The sequence below is a fragment of the Sciurus vulgaris genome (assembly GCF_902686455.1).
Source record: "Sciurus vulgaris genome assembly, chromosome: 13".
Lineage (NCBI taxonomy): Eukaryota > Metazoa > Chordata > Mammalia > Rodentia > Sciuridae > Sciurus > Sciurus vulgaris.
Window position 1 is genome coordinate 97,872,754 of NC_136474.1, and position 22,261 is coordinate 97,895,014.

At 49.9% G+C, this 22,261-nt stretch overlaps 1 protein-coding gene across 14 annotated transcripts in view; it reads right to left on the bottom strand.

The window, feature by feature from the left end:
• The window catches only part of ZNF516 (zinc finger protein 516), a 109,441-nt gene extending 90,054 nt beyond the window's left edge, over positions 1-19,387 (bottom strand). For 5 of the 14 annotated variants that reach the window (XM_079108253.1, XM_079108250.1, XM_079108252.1 and 2 more), the window contains exon 1: positions 14,769-14,902. The gene's annotated coding sequence lies outside the window, so the exon portion shown is untranslated. The other 9 variants (XM_079108259.1, XM_079108257.1, XM_079108249.1 and 6 more) reach the window with 9 other exon arrangements.
• Positions 19,388-22,261: the final 2,874 nt, after the last annotated feature.

Below are 22,261 nucleotides of genomic sequence, written 5' to 3' on the forward strand. Positions count from 1 at the left end.
TCACAGCACAGCTGGCTACAGCATCTAAGTCAGCCAGGGAATGAAACCGAATCCACAAAGTAACAACCAAGAACAAGGATGCTTGAATTTGGTTTTAAAAAGTAAAGTAAGTTGGAAAATTTAAAAAAAAAAAAAAAACAGTAAAAACTGATATATAAAACCAATTGCTGGCTCTGTAACTACCCCAGTGACCACGACAGATGCCTAACCAGGAGAAACCACAGGCAGGGAGTGAGGTCTGACCACCTCCAGGACGCAGGACCCAAGACAGGATTGTTTCTCAAACTGGAGGACAATGAATTTGTTAATGGGGATAAAAAAAAAAAAAAAAGAAAAATGAAATATAAATATCCAAAAGGTACTCAAGAATGGACAGAGAAAGTAAACAGACCAAGAGTCATGTTAAAAAATGTAGAGTTCATACCCAAAACCTTTCATTCCTTTAAAAAAAAAAAAAACTCATACATAGGCTCTCGGAATGTTTCTGGGGCAAAAATGCATGAAGAAAGGTTAAAAGAAGACAACGAACAGGTATTTGGAACACAGAAGCAGGTAGCTATTATCCAACAAACAGACTTTCTTACCAACCAACAAATCACAAGTATCTCAGCGGAAAAGTGGACCAAGTAAAGGGACAGGTGATTCACAAGAGAAGAAGTGATCAATAAGCGCTAAGAAAGGCTGATCATTTATGGTTTTTAAACGTGATGGTACTTCTCCCATCAGGGGGCCAGACTGAAAAGACTGTAACATCAGGCCCTCCAGAGAGGCCCTGTCGCTGGTGCCCGTCCCCTGCAGGAAGGGTGCCTGATGTGGTCTCTCGGTGTCGCAGTACAGGGCGATTCCACCTCAGGGAACTTACTCTAAGAACTTTCCACAAACAAACACACTGGGCATCGGAAAAGCCCCTGCAAACCAGGAAAAGCTGGGAGCAGCCCACCAGCAGACGACGAGAAGAGCACTTCCTCCAGCAACATGCACCCAGCACCCGGGCCAAATACGCAGCACCTGACCGACAGACGGTGCTCTGGCCACACGGGACAGGGCATGAGCAGACACTAACGGTGTGTGCACGCAACCATGCCCGACCACAGAGCTTTAAAACTAGACTGTAAAAACAGTAGGTTATGTTATTTTTTTTAAAGTTACAGAAAATAATATATAACATGGTACCATTTTAAGTTTTACAGTAAAATTACATATATATTAAAAATCTTAATACGCTCATTAAGTCAAAAGCATGCACGTCTAATACAGTGACTGGCACATAAAAGTCACTCAGTAAATAAAAGGTAGCTTGCATAAAATAAAATTACATCCATGTTGTGAAATATCCAGGTGCTTTTCCTGAAAATGCAATTTCCCTTTTAAATCGTGACTATCATGATGGTAAAGATGATGAAGTCTCTAGAGTCTATGACCTCTGCATTTTGTAGAACTATCTAAAAAGAAGTAGTTTAATTTGGGCATGGAGAATGCTGCCCTATATGGCTCTAACTAAGTTACCAAAATAAATTTGTGGTTGGAAAACCAAGTCATGAGTTATCTGCAGCAAACTCCACAACCACCACCCCTTTTTACTATAGGAACGAAAAAGTAGTGCATCTTCCTGCCATTTTGTGACATCAGACCTCAAGTTGAAAATTTTCTGAGTGTGTCTTAAAAACAAGTACCTCCATCTCTCTTCCCTCAGGCAGGAAAAACAGACAGTAAGGCTCTGGATACAGCTGCCAATAATTAAAATGTGTCACTTCGTATTAATTCCCTGGGATAATGGCATCCAGATCGACCCCCTGCCAGCTAAGGACATTCTAGAGAAGAAACAAAGCCCACGCCACAGACCTGCAGGGACAGACCAAGCGCGCTCTCAGCCACAGTAACTCCTCTCACTGAAATAGGACACAGCCCACTGTCTAAGCTCCAGCGTCAGACATCCTGAAGTGTATTAAACAAAGTGGCTTTCAAATGCACATGAAAGAAACTGCCCCGAGTGATTAACTGTGCAAGCCTATAGTTCTGTTTTCCACTAAACCTCCAAAACCAGTTGTGGTTTGTCTAAGAAAGAGATGTTTTAATCAGAACACTTTAATTTATTGTGATTCTAAAGTCCCATCTGACCAGCAGATCCTAAGGCAATCAAGTAGCCATAAATTTCACATGACTGGAAGAAACGGCCTAGGCTCTGGACCCCCAGATGTATGCTTAAGAGGGGTGACTGGCTATGGAGGCTTAACATCTTCAAAACAAGGACCCACTGATGACACCTAACCCGCTAAAACCCTCGTGGACTTGCCAATCCATCCATGCACACATGGCAACAGAGTAAAGGTGCACCTCTCTCCTTCAAGCAGAAACACGTCCTTGGCCTAAATGTGCATCTGTGCACAGCACTATTTTGCTGAGCCACTGAAACAGAGAAGGATAAATGGCACTTTCCATCCCAGCTGAACAATACAGATTTGGACTTTGCTGCTCTATCCCAGGGCTAGTCAGTTTTATGTTAAAAAGCCTGATGAGTTTTCTGAACACAGATACTGCAGTTCCAAAAGATCGCAGCCCTGTCCATTCCCAAAGCCCTTCACCTCTGGAAAGGAGCATTTCCGTACTTAAACCGGCAAGAATGGAACCTGACCCTCTGTTGAGAACAAACTTGCCCGTGAGAACGTGTGGATCTACAAGCAGAAGAGTGAGTGACCCCGAAATCACTTTTGGGGCCAGCCCTAAGATAAGGAAGCAATCGAGGAGGTCGCACTTTGAGAAGGTGACAGTTAACCAGTCCTAAGACATGCAGAACATGGCTGGGCCGGCTCTGTCCCAACCCGGCCACAGCAGGGCTGTGCACCTCGGGCGCCCCCATGGGGTGCCCTCCTTACGCTCAGGCCTCTCCCCAGCCTTCCACGTGGCTTCCAGTCCACGGCCCCAGTGCCTCACGACACCACCCATAGTGAAATGTGGCACTTTGCACCTCACTAGGCACAGGAATAAAATGATGCTCGGACACCCCGAGACTAGGCGCCAGAGCTCACTGCACCTCTGGCCTTGCTTCCCGCTGCCTCCTGAGACTGCCTTTCTGGACCAGCATGGTTACCCCCTTTTTATTATTTAATGCCCTATTTTCAGAAGACTGATGAATGCGCTTTGCTTCAGAGTGTCTGAAGAGAAGCGAGAGGCTTGCTCTTCCACGGTGGGGTCCTCCGTAAGACCCCCAAACCTGAGCGTTTTATAAACTGACACAGAACCAAGAGTGCACCGATTTCTAATCTGACAACCGTACTTCATGTTTCCAAGATCCAAGAAGACAAACGAGAGTGACGAACTCAACAATGCAAAACGAAGAACGGGCACGGCACCCCTAGAGCATGCCGAGCCTGGGGAGCAGCCTGCTGTGCTCCACAGCAGCGCTGTCTCGATAAGCTCGGCGGGCTGGGGGTCTCCGCTCCAGGAGGACCTCAAGCCCAAGCCAAGGTCACAGTCCCCACATTTTGTAAAACTGCTTTCCATACTGAAGGGTTAATGACAGCATAGAAAATTATGAAAAACCAGGTTTAAGGCTGATATAAAGAACATCAAAACGAATTCTCAACTCTTAAATCAACAGAAACTCTTTACACCTACAGAAAATAGGAATAACCAAATGCCATGAAATTTACATGTTGAACTAAAATTGTGATCAGATAAAAACAGAGAACACACACATACATATCCATGGTTCAAAACTACTAGTCAATACCTAGAAAACAATGCATTTCAAACTGCAAAATCATCCTTAGGACCCCTTAACCTGTCAATCAAGTTCCTGGTGACAATTTTAGGTAATGTGACTTCTGAGTGTTTGAATACGGGGAAAGAACTGGAGGCAGGTGACATGGTGGGCAGGGGCTCCAGCACACAACAGGGGCTTCCTGGTGAATGCCACACCTCCTCATCAAAGGACGACAAAAACCGTTCAGGGCTGGGCACAGTAGCACACACCTGTGATCCCAGCCACCCAGGAGACGGAGGCAGGAGGCCATCCTCGGCAATGCAGCCAGACCCTCAGAGACTTAGCAAAACCCTGTCTCGAAATAAAAAATGAAGAGGACAGAGGGGTCCCTGTTCTAAGGGAACCTTAGAAGGAAGGTTCTTAGTTCCAAGAAAAAAAAATGTACAGGAAAAGAATGGAGACAGCACTGTAATTTTCCTTCCGCTTTCTGAAATTCCCTGGCGTCACCTCCACCCAGGCTTCAGGCTACGCAGTGACCACTCGGTTGCAACTGTCCTGCTGCCCATGCACAGCTGCCACGCGCTGCCCAGGCCCCTGCTGGGCTTCCTGTCCCATGTAACAGGGAGTGAAAGGCATACAGCTCCTCTGTAGTCAGAGTGCTCCCTGGACTGAAGCCAGCAGCGAACGTCCACCCTGCTGAGTGTTTTGCACAACTGCAACACCAGAATTAAGAAATCCAAGTCATCAAACACGGTGCCAGGGTGGGCTTGGGCGCAGAGCAAGGAGGGAGGCAAGGAGGGTCTCTGTTTCCAGAGCAAGAGGAGGGCGGTCCAGGTCAGGCCCAGCTTCGACATCCCGCCGTCTCCCAGGACCCTGAGATATTTCAGAAGAAATATATTTTCCCTTTGACTGAAACGAAGAACAAGAAACAGACCCAGACAAACCTGCAGCACGGGGTTCTGACTCAACTGTGCCTGGTCTGGGCCCTGGTGGGCTTCCCGCACCAGGTGAGCCGCGGCTGCCCAGGGCAATGTCAGCCAGAGGGCAGCCCAGAGCTCATTCACACCCGCAGGGGCCGCACGTGTGAAACACACCAGTTTCAAAGACTCTCATAAAGAAAGAACAAAAACTGTCTCAGTACAATTCCTGTGTCACTCGTGTGTTTCAGAAGCATTTTAGATATACTGAATTAAAAAGAATCAGATAAAATTAAAGTTGGTTATTTGTGTTATCAACCTCTTTAATGCGCTAACTAGAAACGTGAAGTTACAGATATGCGTCACGTGTTCTCTCTCTCTCTCTCTCTCTCTCTCTCTCTCTCTCTCTCTCTCTCTCTCTCTCTCTCTCTCTCTGGCAGAAATGGCTCAGCAACAGGTGGACCTGGCCCCGTCCTACCTGCAGCCTGCTCCTGCACAGCCTATGAGCTAAGATTGGTTTTTACATCCTTGGGTGGTTGAGGGAAAAAAAAAATCATAATATTTTATGACACATGAAATTTAAATTCTACGAGTCCATAAATGTCATCTACTTGCTGAAGCTTCATGCTCGGAGGCCAAGGTGAGCCGCTACAAGATGCTGGAAGCCTGAAACACCTGGGTCTGCCCTTTGCAGAAGGGCCACACCCTGCCCTGCGGTTTTGCAAATACAGACCCACGAGTCTGCAGGTAAGGAGGGAGGGGTGCACCTGCCCCTGTGGGCGTCACTGGTACTAGAAATTAGGTCAGGGCCAGGTGGGACCACGGCCCCGCAGGCCATGGAGCAGGGAGCGCACACCCCGTCACTCCAGGAAGCTTCCAGCATCAAATCCTCCTTAGACTGTTCCTGGTGGGCTGCTCAAAGCCCTTGCTTATTTTCAGAGCACAGAGGGCCAAACACAGACTGGGGGCCCCAGAGGCACCAGCCTGCCCTGGTAGAGCAGCTCCCCAGCCTCTCGCAGGAGATTCCACGGAGGCAGGGAGACGGCAGGACACTGTGTCCCACGGCATGACCTCCAGTGTTCTACACGTCAAATGGTTCAAACCACGAGAGAAACAAGCTCCACATGCATTGAAACAGCACGAGGTGGTCACAAACCCAAAAGCCCCAAAAGGAGTCCACTCAGAGAACCCAGCTGTGGGGCTTAACGCAGGGTTCAGCATCCTTGTGGGAAAGAGGTAAAACTCAGACTATTATGAACATTAAATAATGCGTAAAGAACTTACAGTAATCAATGCCTTATCCACAGCAGACACCGAAAAATGTCTGTTGAAAGAAAATGGTCCTTCGTTGAACAACTTATTTGGGAGACTGGCTATTCAAACATTCACCCAGTTTAACCCGCCTATAATAAATAGTAATAAAAATCCAACTTCCACTACAACAGGACACGGCGAGGCTCGCTGACTCGCTCGGGCCGCCATGGTGAGGGGCTTCCAGAGCAGTGCGCTTGCTTAGGACCTCAGCACTCTGCACCGAAGGAGCAGTCACCTCGAAGGCCACCAGGCGTAGCAGGCCTCCAGGGTGTCAGACAGGCGCTGTCTGTATAAAAGCGCACAGTCTAAAAATGGCCAGTATTAAAATCCCATGCAAAAAGTCTCTTTTAGTGCTAGGTACTAAAAAAGACTTCCCTCTCCTGAGACGACTGGTGCGTTTTCTCCCAGTGGTCCACACGCTCCTTATAAATGGTCCTGTTGTGCCTCAGCTTCGGTTGCCAGAAAGGAAGGTTCTAGATCTTGGTTCACAGGCAGCCACTGGAGGGAATCTCACAGCGGGCACACGTGAGCGGACTCTGCCCAGCCACGACCCTTCTCGCACTTCCTGTCCTGTGCCGGCACTTCACACATCCTGCACAAGGGACCTCAAGGGCACCTTGACCTTTAATGGGAGGAGATGGGTATAAACAGGCAAGCTGTTACGACCAGCATGCCAACGTGGGATTCAACACAGGTACTCAGCAAGCCTTGCTCCCACACAGCACGAACAACCAAGTTCACAACTGCTGCCGTGATTGGGTCATAACGCGTTTTGAGAGACTTCCACAGAGGTAGCAAATATAGGCTCTGGAAAAGAATGGAAAAGTGCCATGATCCTCTTCAGAAAAGGAAAATTAATTTTAAATGTGGATCAACTTAATGATGTCACCCCCTTAAGAGAAAATCTAGAATGTGGGCAACGTTTACTTACGTTGAAAATGCAAAAGAGCCAGGCGCAGTGGCGCACACCTGTAATACCAGCGGCTCCAGAGGCTGAGGCAGGAGGATCACAAGTTCAAAGCCAGCCTCGGCAACTGATCGAGGCCCTATGCAACTCAGTGAGACCCTGCCTCAAAACAACATACAAAAAGAGCTGGAGATGTGGCTCAGTGGTCAAGCACCCCTGATTTCAATCCCTGGTACAAAAAAAAAAAAAAACAGGAAATGCCAATGAGGTCAATTTTTCTGTGGCTCCTGCACAACAAAGAACTGGTCCACCTCCCAACCTCACTGCCACAGCTGGGGAGAAGGAACACCTCCACAAGGTAGTCATCATCTGCAAGGGTCCATACATACAGGCACCAGGCACAGGCGGACACAAACCCACCAGTGTGACAGGTCAGTGATGCTGGCCACGTGACTGGATGGCCATCAGAAAAAAAGAAGGAAAGGTCCTGCTTCCCCAGCTGCTTGGTCCTGTCCACACCACATCCTCGGCTTGCACAGAGAAGAGCTTAGGGACAGGTGTCTACTGCGGCTGGCCAGCTCTCCACCTCTGCTGCCAGCTGCTCCCTCCCAATCCCCTCTTCCCTGTCATCATCTGGCCGTCTGCTTCTCCACCAGAGGACCACCATGCTAGACGCTCCACCTATGTGCCCCCTCCACGGCTTTGGAGGAGAGGAGGAGAGAAACCGGCAGTCTACAGCGACAGTCCTTGTCTTCTCTGACTCTCTTCCTACTATTTCTGGTGACTTTCTCTTTAAGAGCCTTCTTCACCGGCGCCGGTCATTCCTTTCCTATACTTGCTCTCTTGCTGACAGTGGTGCTGGTCCTGGTGGTTACCACTGGGCTCCCCAGGAACAGCTGTGCTCTGGTCCCCATCGCTGGGCTGGGAATCTATGCCCAGAGTAGCCTGGTCTGGGAGACGGCTCTCTTGCCTCGGGAGGTGATCGCTGGCCCAGCCAACACAGACTCGATGTCCCCGGGGAGACGACAGTTTTCTTCTCTGTGCAGCTAGTGCTAAGCACCACGGGAGAACCAGTGAGGCGCGCCACAAGCCACGCTGGCCACTGGTCTCACCTGTGTAGATGCTGTGTGCTAACTCAGCATCCGAACACTCTATCAAGGACTCTTCCCACCCTCCCTCTGTGCATCCAGCATGGTGCAAGGACACAAGGACTCAGCTGGGTCTGAGCCACTGATCTGCCTGCATCTCAGGACCTACGGAAGGTCACGCAAAACTCATTGTCATGTTTCCCTCAGTTATGACACGCATCTGACCTCCGGACAGACTACCCTGTAAAATAAGTCCCAACAGAAATGACGTAAATTAACAGGAAAGTGGAAATCATCATGAAGCAAATGTTTACCCTCTCGGTCATTATGCTGAATCAGCTGAGCAGTCCCCACCAGCAAGAGCAACTCCTGGACAGCAGACCACTAACCCACGCAGACCAAGATGGCGCAGTTTGACAACACACCCTTGGGGCTGGAGAGGTAGCTCAGTGGCAGAGTTCTTGTCTAGCACATGCCAGGCGCTGGGTTCCATCCCCAGAACCTCAAAATAATAGCAATAACAACCACCACTCACCCCATCTAAGCACTTGACAGACCACTGAGGCCCAAAAGTCATTGAGAACTTTCCCAAGGGATGACCACAGCTGGGCGTACGGGGGTCTCACAGCTGCCCACGACCACACTCAACTGCTCCTCCAGCTTTGCAGCTAAAGGAGAAACCTGGCTACAAATTATCTCCTGCACACCCACAAAGTCACAGCTTCTAAAGATGGTTAAAAATGAGCAGACGCTGGGAAAATCCACCTTACTTTCTAAAGTTCACATTCCACACAGCCAGTAAACTTTCATCAACCTAGAAATAACTGATTAGCCAATCTTCCTACAAAACTATTAAGAGATTCTGCTCTTCTGTCACCAGGGCAATTTACAGAGGCTGATTTTAATCCTGCCACTACACCACTAATCCCATGACTCCGCAGAATCGTCCCCAAGTTTACGTTGGGACAGCAAGTGCTTTTACACCAGAATCCACTCATTTACTTGTGACTGCATTTTTAAAGTTACTTTTAGGAACAAGATTGTCTTTCTTGCCTCTTATTTTAAAAAGTTAAAAGCCATTCCTGGAAAAAGGAAGCCTCTTGGCACCCGGGCTGTACTGTACTCTTCACAATCAGGTTAATTTAAATGACACTGAGTGTCACTCAAAGCGACAGGTTATCCTCATCATGCTAATGGTCACGCTAAAGACATGGAAAGCAGGGAAATGATTCATCTAACTCTGGAGGGAATACAATCATCAATGAATGATGACATTTTCTCAAAGTGGCATTAAAATGTGCTCTGTGTCACTGATAATGTCAACATGAATCACAGGTCACCCTGCTGCGTGCATTCACATGCATTCACATGCATTCACTCAGTTCAGGGTCTCTGAGCAACACCCAGCCTACCCAGAACCCCCACCCCATCCTCGAAGACCTTGCCTGGGGGGGCACACGCACGACTGAACACAAATGTGTTTACTTTCTTCCTCAAAGCAGGAAAAGCAGTGTGATTAAGACTTTTGAGCCAGGCACAATGGAGCAAACCTGGTAATCCCAGGCGTTCAGGAGGCTGAGGCAGGAGGCTCAGGGTTCAAAGCCAGCCTCAGTGACTTAGTGAGGCCCTAAGCAATTCATCAAGACCTTGTCTCAAAATAAAAATTTTAAAAGGTTGGGGTGTGGCTCAGGGGTTAAGCACCCCTGGTCCAATATCCCTGTACCAAAAAAAAAAAAAAAAAAAAAAAGACTAATGAAACCAAGTGAACAGGAGAGAGGCATCTAGAGGCGGGGCCCCACTGGTGGCTACTCCGCAGCTAACAGGGATGTTAGAGACTGGAGGTACTCTGTGATGCTCCCTATCAATAAAGCTTGTGTGTGTCATAAGAAGCCACCTGTGTGAATTAAATGCATTGAATTAAACACTTCAAACGCAACACACCGATGTTCCACGAAGCTACAACACAGGCATGTCTGTTGGTGGGTGCACCCTCCAGGGGAAAAGCCATGTCTCCAAGGGGAAGCCGCTATTGCTTCACTATAGGTTAAAATCCCTGGAACAGCCAGGATCAGTGGTCCTCTCTGATCAGCCCAACTCCCACTTCTACTTGCAACCATCAGCCTCAGCCACTCCTACTGGCTGTCTGTTTTCCTGAATTAACAGTCACTCAACACTTCCTAGCCAACGACTGCCCAGGAAAGCTCCTTCGGGAAAAGAAGAACATGAGACCTGCGTGCTCTCCTGAAGCACCAGCTGACCGAGAAGCTGCTAAAGCCACCGCAATCCCTCTGCACTACTCCCAGTGCATCACTGGCTGTACTAAATTTCAAAGAACATTCTTGAATGCCGAAATAAATCAATGCCTAAGCACAGTGCCTCGTCAGCTCATGCAATACAGGTTAAATGGTACCATATGGCAAAGACAGACACATGCTGCCCTTTGCTGAAACAAAGGACAGAGACTCCTAAACAAATGTCCCTTCCTGACACATGTAAGAGCTGAGACTGGAGGAGTGTCCCAGTGTCAACGACACTGAAAGAAATTACTTATCAGCCAGGAGCAAGAAATTAAAGGTTTTAACAGAGAACCTCAATTTTTAAAGCCTTGCTTTATGTCCTGAAAGCTAACTCTATGTCAATCTACACACATCTGATCAAGAAAACAGCAGGACAGCTGTGTGCAAAACCCTACCTGACAACCCAGGGCATGGGAAGCAGCGGGCAGAGTCTACCTGCTTCTCAGGAGAGAGATACCTGCCTAATTCTGCTGGGAACCCAGGGAACAGCTCCCTCTCCCATCCCACCCTCCCCCCAGCTGAGGAACTGCCTCGACGTCACAATCATACACAAGGTGTCTCTCCACAGGTAAATTTTTCTGACTTGTAAAAAACGATTTCCAACTACAAACAACAATCACAAAAAAAAAGAAAGAAAGAAAAAAAACCTCCCAGAGCGAAAGAACATTTTCAGTTGATATTTCTTTATTCTCCTGAGTTAGGTCTTACTCATTACTTAACATATATTTATATGTTTGCTTTCTAAAAATAGCTGCAACTCTAATTACTGTGCTTTGTAATCTCTGGTACCATTTGGACTGAAGATTAAATGCCAGCTCTCTTCTGGAAAACGACTTTTAAGGCATGTTGAGAGCCACAAAATTACACTTCTTTACAGTTTGAATGTGAGCATGGAAAGCATTTCACACTGCACACAAACACGGCAGCTCTGGCTCTGGCAGGGGAGGACACAGCTGCTCACATCACGTGTGGCCAGATGTAGGGCATGAAGAATGAAAAATGGACAGTCGCAACTGCCAATGGCCACCAGTCCATAGGAAATCCACTCCCCACACCTCCGGGCAGTTCAGCCTGTGGATGCACCCCTCCTGTGGCTTCCAAGGTCATGCCCCAAAACGGCACGTCCCAAAAGTGGAAAAGCAATCTCAAAGATGCTTTCTAAAGCCCTGAATGAGACATTCTGAACTCACAGTAAGTCTTTATTCTTCCTCCATGACATTAATTTTATTAACAGATTCTTCACAAGTGGAAAGAAACACCAGATGTGATTCCTTTCTTGAAATGGGTTCATAACAACTTTCCAAAATTCCTAAAAATTCAAAGAATATGGCCTCCAAAGATAAGGACTCCCCAGACCTGACCACTCCAGGCAGAGGTCACTCCTCTAACAGAAATGGTCCACCTCCCCCACCTCTAGCTCAGTCGTTCCTAGGACAAGAATGAACAGAGGCCAGGGCTGGATGTGGACATGCTGTCTCCTCCACTGCCCTCAGATACACTCAAGCCCTCTGCAGGCTGGGTGGGGACGGGGCACATGGAAAGGAGAGGAGGGGAATGGTCCCCAGGGAGCCCAAACCACAGTCAATCGCCACTGGCAGTCCTGGCTGGTCTCCGCACTGGCCCCTCCTAGGACTTCCACCTTCCTCTCTGCTGGAGCATCCAGGGCACTCTTCAACCCCCACCTACTTACACTCACAGGAGACCCACACCCCGCAATGCAGCTCACTGGACAAGGCAGACTGAACTGAGCTGCAGCGCCCCACGGCATGGAAGGGCCGCTGCCCAGGTCCCATGAACTAAATGCGGTATTACGATCTCCACGCAGCAGCACCCTCAGTTCTGGAAGTGCCAGACCTACCCAGGTGCCCGGACCTACCCAGCCCAGGGCAGACCCTTGTGTGAGAGGCAGGGAGGCGACCAGGGTGCAGAGGTGAGCACACGTCCAGCCCTGTGCGCACTGCCTGGGCACTTCCTGGTGCAGGCAGGAAGGTGAGAGTTAACTGGACTCTTCCCACTGCGAGGGATTAGACTGCAGAGCAGGCACCACTGAAAGGACTGACTGCCAGAACAGCTTCTCCAGGCACTAAGACGTAAACACACTCACAGCATGGGAGACGCCTGCTCTGGGAGGAGGAATGCTGCGCCCAGGTTCAAATGCTCATAATGCAGATCTCTAATCCAACAAGGTCAGGTTGCTGCTTGCTTCTTCCCTTGGTTCTATTAATTATGATTAATTTGCATCAGTCACAAAGTTAGACGGCTCCAGATCAATGAGGCCTATCAGAAACCAGAGAAAGCTGATATTCGAGTCCTGCACTCCACAGCAATGCTTTGTCAGTCAGAAACCTGCTCTGTTATAAGCAAAACCCCACTTGCAATCAGATAACTAACACATGTCCACACATCCCTATCTCCTCAGTCAAAAGCAGAATACACAGAGAACGGCACAATGTCCCCAGGGCCCAAACAAGCACGGTAAGAGGAGAGCAAAGGCCGGGCCAGCTCCCTCCAGCCTGGTGTAATCAGCTTATATTTCAGCTTCCTATTTCCATGGCATTAAGGTAAAATGCCGCTGAAACTCTAAACACAACCAGACTTACAGCCACTCCCACGACATTCTTTTTCTGAGGCTCCTTGTGGTAAATTATAAATAAGACCAATACATACCCTGGGAAAATGGATAAATAAAAGCCTAAGACAATCCCATAAACTGAGTCCTTGTTTTCAAGAAGGATCTAGGACTAAACTCTACTTAAATTGCCAGGTCACCAGGTCGCATCTTCAATTTTGCCCCTTTGGGAAGAGGAGAAGCCATCTGTTAAGAGTATTCCCCACTTCAAAATATTCCATGAAGAATTTCCTTCTCTTTTTCACATAAAAGTCGCTAAACTTAAATCACATCAAATGCTTCACTTAAAAAGCTCAAATATCTCCTCCTAAGATTCAGTAAGGTAAATGGAGTTAAAAGTTTCATTTATGGAAATAGAGAAAGTGCATTTAACACTGTGACCTGTTTTAAAAGAACTCCCTCACTCAACTTACTTGATTTTGGTTTCTGGAACATTTTATAAAATCAGAAATGTAGGAGTTTAGAATCCTAGAAAAAAAATGTAATCTCTAAATCAGCTACCTTTAAAAGTTATCTACAAATAACAATGTTAAAACACTGTGATGTAAGCCATTCTTGGGACATCAGTAATTAATATCAGGTATACATCCCAAAGTCAAAGTTCTTGATCCTACAATTTTTCAGTATGTTAGGCTATTTGGAAAGATTTCTATAAAAGCTTTCAGAAATACAAATAAGCAAATCTCCCTTCGCTCTATCCACTGTTGAAAACAATGAGATGCAACCAAATATGCTACTTCAGTGTTGTTTCACTTTAGATAGGAATGTCCATTTCTCTTGGTTAGTTTTATTACAGATCATTGGGACTGCTATTTTTTTAGAATGTGTATACACTCTGGATGTTTCCGTATATCCATTCAAATTAGCCTAAGGAAGAAAACAAAGTCCCACTAATAAAATAAAGCAATGTAAGACACATTTGTATCTTAACACATCAAAATTCTACTCAAGTACAAAAACACTTGTGTTATACCAAGCTGCTTATCCTAGAACCCATTCTAGAGGGCTGTAGGGTCACTCTGGTGAAACTAAAGATGTCCTCCTCCTGTTGTGACCCAACTGTGAACACCCTGACCCCAGGCTGAGCTCCTCAACTGCTTTCTCCATTTTACCAAGGAGAAAAGGGGGGTCCTCGGTCATGCACAATCGTGGCGTGTCCTATATTGAAACTGTGGCCAGTCTGTGTAAATAAAAATACAGCTATTTTGACGCCAGGATTACGACTGCAAGAGAAGGCAGAAACGAAAGATAACATGAGCTCTTTTCTTACATGGCAGTAGCAAGTACCCTATCAAATAGCAAGCATGCCTAGTTCTTTAAAGTTACACATTCCTAAACCGAAACACTTCAATCATAATAGGGTGGTCTAAACCATAATCTGGAAAATACCCTGTCGGGGGGGCTATCCACTTGTTTCTACTCCAGTCAACGCACGTCAATCAATTTTTAAGTCACCTTTAATCAAGATTAGACTTAATGGCAGGTTCATGGGAAATGCTTTATGTTTAATTAAGACCTCGTCTAAAGTTCCTCTGTAACTTGCTGATTAAGTCAGCGAAGTGACTGTTCTAGGGGTCCAAGCGCTCCGTCCTTTGTTGTGCAGTGGACACCCCGGGAAGGCCCGGCCCAGGCAAGGGGCACATCTGGGCTTCTAGAAATAGTCCAGCGTCTACTCCGGCCTCCTTATCGCCAGACATCGATTGGATCACACACGCAGGACACAAACCAACACGCGGCAGCCCCTCGTCGAGATGCCCAAGCCCAGGTGCCCACCGGCACCCCAAACTTGTGCCCGTTCCGCGCAGGACGCAACTCAGGTGGGAAGACTTACGTAACCTCCTCGGGGGACCACGCCTTTCCCACCGCCCCACCTCCGCCAGAACAAAGTGAAGTTTAAAATAGAAACCAATTACCTGGCCTCGCCGCCTCTGCCCGGGCGCCGGCCTCGCGGCCCGCGCCCCGCGCCCCCGCGCCCGCGGCGCCCGGCCCGCTCGGACCCCCGCCTTTGTTACGGTACGAAGTTGGGCTGCGGGTCCCCGGCTCTTTCACTTCTTGGGTTACAGTGCAGCGTGTGACGTCCGCTCCGCATGACGGGGGCGAGGGGCGGGCACGCGGGGCGGGGGCGGCGGGCCGGCCTCCCGACCCCGCCCACCGCCCGCCCTGGAAGGCCCGCAGGACGCACCGCCCCCGCCCGGGGCGGGCAGGTAGGCGCCCCGCCCCCGCCGCGCGCCCCCCGGGCCGCGCACTCCGCCCCCGCCCCCCGGCGGCGCCGGGGGCCAGCGCCGCGGCGGCTCCGAGACACAGAAATAGGAATGATTTAATCCAACGACGAGCCCATTCCTCCCGCCGCGGAGCTCCCGGGGTGGGGGAGGGTCGGAACCCGCAGGACTCGGGCTGGGGGCGTGGGCCGGGCACCAACTCGTCACCGAGTGGACGTTTCGGGGCAGGGGCGACGAAGGGCGCTTGGGGCCACCGGTGGACCCTCGAGGTGCTCTGGGTGCGGCCGGGCGCGGACACACCCGGGCGTGAATCAGGCCCCTCCAAGAAGAGGGAGGCACAAGGGTCCTTAACCCATCGCTGCATCAACACCAACCGGCGTGAACAGAACAGCACCCACGGGGCTCCCCAGAGACACAGCGTCTCCAGCACTCAAACGAGCAGAAGCTAAGTCGTCCAGGTCGGTCCAGGCACTTCCTGAGCGCGGGCTGCACTGACCCCACGGCACTGCCGATATTCCTGGGAAATCGCTGCAGATAAGTCCGTAGGAAGCAGTGGGGTGGCCCGTGACGCCACCCATGAATACGCCCATTGTGCAGAGCAGATGCGGCCAGGGCGCAATGTTCATTAAGTGGGGTGGGCAGCAGAACTTTCACTGACTGTAAGCAGTTCACGTTCTAGAATTTGCCCTGGGCTGAGTATCAACTTCCAGTGAGAAAAGTAAAATCAGAAGTTGGAAGATACATGGTGCCCTTCACTTTTCTACGGAGTTAACATCTGTTTCAACAATCCGCCTTCTCCGTACCCTTTACTCGCGGCGAGCGGGCTCCACCACGCAGACCCCAAATGCTCCAGGGCGCGCCTGCCCGGTAGGAACCAGGCGGATGGAGCTGCACATTTCGATTCGCCAATTGCTAAGAAGCATTATCACACTGTTCCTCTCTTCCCCTTCCGCAGGTTTCGACTTGAATCCGAAAGTACCTCTAATGCCCATTCTTCACTGGAAGGCACTGGAAGGGGGCAGGGTCTCCACTTGGATTGCTGAGTGCGCATCTAGGTGGACAGACTTGAATAAACGCGTGTCCGCGTCCAAATCACACATCTGTGCAAATGCAGGAGCCTGCGGATGTGCGGGTCTGGTAGGACTTAGTGTGCAGACACATGGGCGCATGCACACGCGCGCGTGCGCGCTCACACACACTCACATCCCAAATTACCTCCGGGATGGAGAAAACCCGTGCGGATTGGCCGGTAGCGCCGTCACTCACACGCAGGGGGCAGGGAGACTTTGCAAGGCAGTTTCTTTTCTCTTTTCTTCCTACTGCTTCATTTAATTTTAAAACAACAGGCAGACCCTGAAAGTTAGCCATCTCCACTTGGAGTCTACCTCCTTTGACGCGGGGGCATCGACCGGTCTCCATTTAAATATATCTCATACTTTCACAATGGTCGAAAAGGGAAATTAGCAGTCGGGTGAGGCAGCTCCATGTAAGGAGGAGGGGGTCATCCGGGAGGGGTGGACGCCAGGGAAGAGTTGTTCTCACACCCAGAAAGGACTTTGACCTTTCATTGAGTTCGAAATTAAAAAATGTTTTTCACAGGTCAGTTTATAACAAACGCTCGTCCCTAATTTTTTAGCTCATTATTTTAATTTTATTATTTAAGCATGCGCCAGCAATCATGCTTCCTTAAGAAAGAACTGACCTATTTTTGGCTGGAGATAAACGACCATGTTAACAGATGTTAATCTTGTAATCTGTTTTTCCTGTAAGCACTTTACATACCCGGGTTTCAGACCTTAAAAATAACATCTTTTCCAAAAAGACCTGACGTCACAGTTCACTCACTGAAAAATCACACTCCCTCTTCCAGTTTTTTCCCCTGCAATGATTTCAAAGACATTAAATCTTTTTCACTTTATAAATGCTGATTTGTTCTGCCTCAACTCCCACAGGCTTTTATTTGCATTTCAAATTCCACAGGTTACACCAGTCCCCTTTTTAAAAAAATGTAAACCAACAATGAAGCAGCAAATGGCTTTTTGTGCATCTGGATTAAATAAGGCACAGAATGAATATATTTAAAAAGAGGGCTGTGCAAGTTGATCTTTGCACACCCGGAGACCAAGTGACTCTTTATCAGTAAGTCAGCGGAATGAGTGAGATACAAACAGCCCCAGAGCTCCTGGGCTGATCCTGGTCTGCTGCGGGAAGCTTATTAACTCCAGTAATAAATGGGGCTGACTTACAGACCCACATTTTTCGTGCAAAAGGCTGGTTCTCTTGGGTCTCTAATTGCAGCGATCCACTGGCTTCCTAGGTCACAACGCCCGATTGTCATCACACACCAACCTTCCTCCATAAACCGCTGGTTTAAATACCCCATTCGGCTGGCTTTTAAACTTATTCATACAAAGTTTCCTTAAAACTTGACGAGGTGGTTTAATCGCTATTCGGATCGTAACTATTCTCCCTGAAAATGGCAGAAGGTGTCTCTCCAGCCCCCGCCCCCACCCCCACCCCTGCCAACGCACCCCCCACTGCATCCTTCTCTTGCACACCCGTGTGTGTGTGTGTGTGTGTGTGTGTGTGTGTGTGGCCATCGCTACTCCCCTACCCCCACCCTTCTCCGACCCCAGCAGGGCCGGGCGCATCTCTGAGCAGTCCCTGCCCCCCAGGTCTCTTCCCCACCCCACTCGGAGTCGCGGCGCGCGCCCGCCCCGCCCCCACCCTGCCGAACTTCCCTTCCCAGAGCTCCCACTTCTTCAGGGTTAGGATCCCTCAAAAGCTCCGGGCTGACGGGCAGGCGGCGGGGGAGAGGGCAGTAGGAACGACCCCCGCCCCCCGCAAACACGTCCCTTAGGCAGCGGCGCCTAGTGCCCACAGGCATCGATCCCATCCGCCGAACCCTGAATAATTGAAGCGGCTCCTCGGGCCCCACAGCCCATCACCCACCTTCATTAGCCAGAGCGTTTTACTTTAAAGTAAGGCAATTTGCTCTTTGTCTCCTAATGGATGAAGAGCGCTTCGGAGCTCCCCTCCTCCCGCGTCGCCTTTGACGAAGTGTACAAAGCCGGAGTCCTTCCGCGCTCCCATCCTGGCCCCCACCCGCCCCTCCACTGCGGTAAAAACCACCTCCCGGGCGCTCGCCCCGCCGCCCGAAGTTGCATCTTCCCTCTCCTGGAATTGCAGAGGAGCAACTACCGACAGGAAAAGCCGAGTCGCCCCCCCGCGCCCAGGAGCCCCTCCTCAGCGTGCCCCCACCCTACGGCGCACACCGGGGTCCCGGGCACGTCCAGGCCCCTGGCCCCTGCGACCCCGCCCGCGCGCGGGCGCCGCAGCGCCCCCGCCCCGCGGCCCCTACCTTGGCGGGGAGGCGGCGGTACCGGGGAGGAGGACGCGCACGCCCCGCGCATCTGAAGGTGAAGCTGAGCGCCCGCGGCGCGGAGCCGAGCGCAGCACTAGACCGACCGCGCCAGCTGCGCCCCGGCGCGGGGGACGCGCGAGGGCGCGCGGGGCCCGCCACGCTCCCGGCCCCCTCCCCGCGCCGCCCGCGCGCGCCCTGGACGCGCCCGCCCCGCTGGGGCCCCGGCGCCCGCCCGGCACCGGGGGCTGCGCGGTGCAGGGAGGGGGCCTAGCGCCCCCCGCGCGGCGCAGGCCCCAGGCTTCCCCCAGCCCGGGAATGGTCTGCCCTGTAGGAAACGCACACGCTCCACTATTGTCTCATCAGCACAAAGTTCTGCCACACTGCGGAGAAAGTCTGGAGGCTCGCGATGACTCAGACCCAGATAATTCTTCCCCTAATCGCACTGAATCACGATCCCGGCGGCTAGTGGTCGCCCCCTCTTCTCAAGGTCTCAGGCTGCCGCAGCTCGGGTTCCTGGAGGCTGTTTACGCGCGCACACACACGCACGCGTCCATACGTGCAGACGTGCTCGGGATGCAGGTCCAGCCGGCTCACGCACCTGGACACCGAGCCTCAACCCAGATCTAAGCCTGGAGACCCTTCCCGTGGTCCCAGATTTGTGTGCGTTCCTGAACTTCCTGGCGAGTGTTTCTGGGAGTTCGGGTGCGGAGTATCAATACACGAAGTCCTGAATCGAGAGCAATGGGCGTGCTGGAGAGAACAGCTGCTCTGCTGAGTGGCGCTTGAACGCGATTGTCACTGTGGCTGTTTACTTGTATCCTTGAAAGTTCATCTCGTTTTGCTTTTGTTCTTAAAACTTCATTTCTTCACCTCAACTACTCTACGTGGGCCATAGTTAGTGACAATAAATTGAGTCTGGGAATAGAAATCCTAATTTCACTCCGAAGAGCTTTAATGGTACTTGGCAGGGAGGGGCTGGAGGGGGGAGGGGAATTGGAGGAGGAGGGGGAGGGGCCGGGCAGCGCGCCCCGCGATCCGTGGTGACGTAGGCCAGGGGAGCCGTGGCCTGCGGAGGGGCAATACTATCTTCTCCCACCAGGCTCTTGGCCATATTGTTCTGCTTTTCCGCGTGATAACTCCGCAGTGGAGGTGGATTCTGGCCAAGACGCCAACGTGGCTCTGCTTAACAATCGGCGCCGCAATCCGGGCGGCTACCTTTCGCAGTGGCATTTCTCAGTGCCCAGCGCTGGCTGCTCTGCTCGTGCAGTCCGAGCCCTCCCCAGCTAGTGGCATTTACAACAGAAACTCCTTCAGTAGAGACGAGCTGCAAAGGGCGGTGCTTGTGCCCTGGCAGAGCTGGAAGTCGGCGCGGGGCCGTTCTGCCTGTGTGCTGTTCCCATGTGCGAGTGTGTCTCATCAGAGAGGGGAGCAGAGGGAGAAGAGGAGGAAGGATGCGCAGATCATAAAACGTAAGCTCGGCGTGACTAACGATCGGCACTAATGTGGAGAGCAGGCATGTTAAAGGTCATGGACAATTGTTGCTGGTTTCAGCCCGCTTGCCTAAATGGGGTGTATTCTTGAGCAATCCCATTTAAGTCTGATTCACAGAAAAGTACTGAAGTACCCACAATTCATCACAGTGCACAGTGAAGACACAAACGAGAGTGTTGCCCAATTCAACTATTAACATGAAAATAAGTAGCATGTATGAACATTACGTGTGTATATGTATGTAATCTACAACGGATTAAAATTCACACGCCACAGATTTTAACGTTTGGGGTTATATTTTTATGAAATGGATGAGATGATGTAAATCTACTACACTCATCGGCATTCTTGGGTCAAATTTCAGACTACAATGTTGCACTAATAATTTCCATGTGTTGAAAATCCACACGTTAGATCAACAAATGGTAAGCAAAACTTCCAAACTCCACGTAACCTCCGTGACTTGCCTCTTCTGGCCTGGATAAGACCCTTCTTAACCCACCCGCATGTGATTTTACTCAGGGCTTTGTCTGTCACAAGAAAATTGTGCTTTTTAAAAGATTTGATTTCCTTCCTTCCACATTTCTCTACAATGCATGTAAAGTCTGAGGATGTAATGTGATGGATGGGCAGAAGTCAAATTTTGGTGCCAGTGAGGCAGGCAGAAGCAAGGGCAGCTGGAGGGCCAGCCCTGCTTTGTTATTAAGTCGAAGTGTGTTTACATCAGTTGTAGCAGAGTCCTGGCCTTTGTTTACTAGTAGAACACCATTCCCATCTTTGGTTCTAGACACCAAAAACAGGTATGAAAATCAAAGTGAACGTATTCTCATGCTGTTCCTATGACCATATTTAGCATTGCCAAAATTTCAACTGTTTAATCACTTCAAACATCTCCAGTAGCCACGAAAGATTCAGGACCCTTTCTACACATAGTACGAGGCCCTGGTTGCCTAAGAGTGGGTCTCCTATGTTGAAAACTTTAGGTAAATGACGGTCCTTGGGCAGAGCAAAGTCAGCAATATTCATGGTTGGTTTCTGGATATTTATAGCATAATAACAGACAGTAATTCTGGATGATGAAATGGATGGGGGAGAAAACACTCACTTTCCCTTGCCATTGCCTAATGAATTATTTGTTCAGCATTTGGGACTCTGCTCCTTCCAGCAATTTGATGAGGTAACCTTCGGTGATTGGAGACATTTCGATAAGAACGGCTCTCGAGGGATTCCAGTAAAGAATAGCTAAGAGTAAAAAACAGACAAAAGACAAAAAGAACCCTCCCCCAGAAAAGGCCCTGCCTGTGTCAAAGCCGAATGGAAACTGGCCAGAGTGTGGCAGGAAGTCCAAGGCAGGCTGTAAGTGTGTGTGTGACTGCTGCCCACGCAGGTCAGTCCCTCCTTAGCAGTAAACCCTCCGTGTTCATTCTCTGTGACTTTATCAGGGTCTTCTAAATTATATCTCAGAAAGAATGGCATGTCCCTAAGTAAAGGGACAGTCATTTAATCTCTGACCTAATGTAAATTCACACATTTCTGAGGGGATTAGGGATAAATTTGATTTAAGTTGTCAACGAGTGTTCTTGGGTGAAGGGAGAGGAGGAACAGGACTGTGTTGTTTGGAGTGAGAAGCATTTCACATGTAAATGAAATTGGATATTTAATTGCTGGTATTTCAAACCTCTTCTTTCCTGAAATCTTTGCCTTTCATGTAGCTTAAAAACTCAGAGCCAGTTGCTGTAATCCCAGCAACTCAGAGGCTGGGGCAAAAGAATCACAAGTTGGAGATCATCCTGGCAACTTAGTGAGGTCTTAAGCAACCCAATGAGACCCTGACTCCAAATAAAAAATAAAAAGGGCTGGGGAGGTAGCTCAATGGTCATACACCTCTGGGTTCAAGACCCAGTTCAAAAAAAAAAAACAAGCTCATCCTACTCTGCTGAGAATACACAGGAGAGAAAGACCAGCACGTGAGCTGGGGTGCCCTTGTAGGGAGCTGGCCACGTGGCAGTCCCCCAAGGCTTGGCCGTGACATTGTGACTATACTGCGGGAGTCCTCTGAGAAGTGAGTTCAACCTCCTGGAATCCAAAGTTAACTCATGGAATAGTTCGAATCTTGGTTTGGAAACTACCTCGGTCCCATTTCTTAGATTGGACTGTGGAGGTAATGAAATCGGTAACACGGGTTCTCACGCGGCACCTCTCCCGGAACGGTGCCAGAGTCTCCGTGTCGGCACTAAGAAGCTTGCCAAGGAGCCTTCTCCTGGGCGATCCTTTACACACAGGACACATGAGGCTCCCGCTGCTGTGGTCTGCCTTTGGCAGGGTGGGGACT